The sequence below is a fragment of the Phalaenopsis equestris genome, unplaced genomic scaffold, assembly GCF_001263595.1.
Source record: "Phalaenopsis equestris unplaced genomic scaffold, ASM126359v1 Scaffold000204, whole genome shotgun sequence".
Lineage (NCBI taxonomy): Eukaryota > Viridiplantae > Streptophyta > Magnoliopsida > Asparagales > Orchidaceae > Phalaenopsis > Phalaenopsis equestris.
In genome coordinates, this window is record NW_018164646.1 from 686,623 (window position 1) to 689,938 (window position 3,316).

Below are 3,316 nucleotides of genomic sequence, written 5' to 3' on the forward strand. Positions count from 1 at the left end.
TTTAGATAGGTGACTTATCTGGATAATCACGAGCTGCCCCAAACGCACCCTGAATATGCATATGACTATAATACAGGGAAAAATGGAATCAAGCAAAAATTACAGAAGTTCATTTTTCCATATCCCACTCAGTTTAAGTGAAAAATAAGCACCACGGAGGGGATGCACAGAAATGTAATCATATCATCCCTATCGTCATTAACCCCATCTGAGCGGCTCAATTCTAATATTTTCAAAAATCATTAAGCCAACATTTTAAGGGTGCGTTTGGGGCAGCTCGTGATTATCCAGATAAGTCACCTATCTAAAAATGCGGATCGCGGGGTTCGACCTGCGGTTCGACCTGCGTTCCACGTTTAGTGTAAAAAACCAACTGTATTTTCATAACTGTGTTTTCAGATATGCTGCTCAAACGTAGTTTACAAACGGTGAGACAATGTTTTCAAAATACGCCGCAATAGATAAGCTGCCCCAAACGCACCCTAAATCATCATTTGTCAGCTTTCGGTTAATTTCAAGTTGGCTGTCAACTCGAACATGATTCGAAGTATAAAAAAAATAAGAACTCTCACAACCCGAATCCGACCCAAAAATTATTCAAGTCAATCCGAAACCAAGTATTTTTAGCCGAGTTTGGGTCGAATTACTTTGTCAGGTCAGTTAAATTCACATCCATCAATAATATATACAGCATAGCATATTGCATACTTGTTATATTAAACATACATAAACAATAAGAAGTTGATATTTTAAATGCAATATTACATATGTAAGCTGTATGCATGTGGATGTTAAAATTTTGGGGTTTGATATGTAAATAATACAAAAGAATTGTAGTGTGCCTGTAAAAGCCCCAAATTTTAAAAAGCTTTGAATATGTTCAACAAACCTGCTTTGGTCTTGAGGTCCCCAAATCAACTCAAATAGTAATTGATTACATGATTCCTCAAATGCAATAAACAACATTGAAATATCCACCACACCCCATATTTTTTGTTGTAAACATCCCTATCACAGAAATCATCAACAGCATAGTTTTTAAGACATGATAAACATCAATAGTATAGCTTTTAGTCGTAAATTGACATCTTAGGAGTGTCAAAAATTGACAACACGCCGATCTGATCCGAACTCAACTAAAAAAACTCATTCAAGTTGCCCTGATTAGTATTTTGATTCGATTCGAGACAATAATCTTAATCCGTTTAAATCATTTAAGTCGGTATTGAGTCAACCACCAAACCAAAATTGAACCAAAGTTAACCCGTAAACCTGAAAATGACCAAACAACCTAAACTAGACTGTCTAACCTATTTAATATTCAAAACAAATTCAAATCAATTTCAAACCCACGAATCTGCTTTAACATCCATTTTCCTTTACACTAAACCATAACTTCGTTACATTACACATGAATTTATAATGACAACAATTCAAATACCCCTTAATTTAAGCATATTTTCTCATTCACTAATGTTTCAGTTCAAAATTTATTAATCAAACTACAAGCACATCTCCTACAATTCTCCAAAATATAAAGATATCTAGATATAAAGCACATCTGATGGTGCGTTTGGGGCAGCTTATCCGTTGCGGCGCGTTTTGAAAACGTTGTCTCACCATTCGGAAACTGCGTTTGAGCAACGTATCTGAAAACACAGTTGGTTTTTTACACTAAACGTGGAACGCAGGTCGAACCCCGCGATCCGCATTTTTAGATAGGTGACTTATCTGGATAATCACGAGCTACCCCAAACGCACCCTAAATAGGACGCAATGGAGAAAAAAGATTCATGTAGCCGACTCCATGCGGTGGGATTAAGGCTTTGTTGTTGTTGTTGTTGTTGTTGTTGTCAAGTCTCCAAATGTTTACATGGGTTCGATCGTTAAAGAAAGAGAATGGGTGTTAGTTTTATAAATATGCATATTTTGGGTGTCATGCATGTAATTATCCCATAAAGATCTGGCTCACCTCAAGATTTAGAAAAAATGACTTGAATGTTGAGTTAGGACTGAATGAGGTGGAAAATGGCTAAATAATCCAATAAAAGAGCATCCCAAATTAAATTCATCTTATATTCTAGTCATTCATTTGAAATGGAAACTCAGTTATCACGTTTTTTTTCTTTTCTTTTCTTTTTTTTGTTTTGAAGATTTATATATACACCACTTAATTCCTCTTTCTAATGATAAAATCCTAAGTTGACTAGGCTTAATGATAGGCGGGTTCAATTTGAGCTAGAAATGGATCATTTATTTCAATTCGAGCTCAAACAAAGAAAAAGCTCAATTTATGTTGTTATCAATTTTTAATGGTTGAGGATTAATTCTTTGATTTATCATGCACTTGCAGATAAGTTGGAACATGTCGCTTAAAGGAAAACAATATTAAAATATTAATCATGTTATGAGTGGAAACTAATTTGAAGAGTAGTGGGACAGAGCACCCGGTGCCAGGTTGTAGGCGCTTAAACGCCCACTTGGGTGTTGCACGAATAAAGAAGCTTGCGCCTGTGCTCCGGCTTTGGGCGCATATGCACCAATATAAGCACCTATTTCCCGAAAGCTTGGCGCATGAGTGCCAAGTTCGGGCGCTTATGCTCCAGGAGCGGTTGATGTCGGGAATTGGTTTTTAATCCCGATTTTGAGCAGCATAAGGAAAGGCTTGGTGTATTTTCCTTCGATATTCTTCGACGAGCATCCCGGTGAAAGTGAGTGTCAAAAAGGTGGATTTCGGTGATTCGACGTGATTTTTGCATTGGATCAAAGAGGAAAGGTTGTGGAGAGAGACCCGTCAGTTTTTTTTGTGTGTGGAGAGAAAACTTGTGTGAGTTCTTTGTAAAACCATCTGAATTTCATAGTAAAAATTTATGGTAGTGTGGCTCCGTGATTTTTTTTTCCTCAGGTATTCCCACGTAAATTCTTTGGTGTTTTTCTGCTTGATTGTGCATTAGTTTTATTTTTTTGTTCCGATTTTTTTATCGAATTGGTGTAATCCATTTATTCTGCGGTGTGGTTTAGTTTCTAATTGATCATAAGGCCTGGTAAAGTTGGGAATTGTTCGTTGTGAAATTTCCTATCAATTGGTCTCAGAGCGAGGTTCAATTCGAATGGGAGCAATGACCGAAAAAGCAAGGTTCAAAGTAGAGAAGTTTCATGGGACGAACTTCGCTTTCTAGAAGAAGCGGGTCGAGGATTTGTTATATCAGAAAAAAAATTATCCTTGTCACAACAATTAATTACAAAGAAAACTGAATCTATGCTTATGGAGGAATGGGAAGTGCTGGATCGAACGCCATAAAGAGCCTGTTCGAGA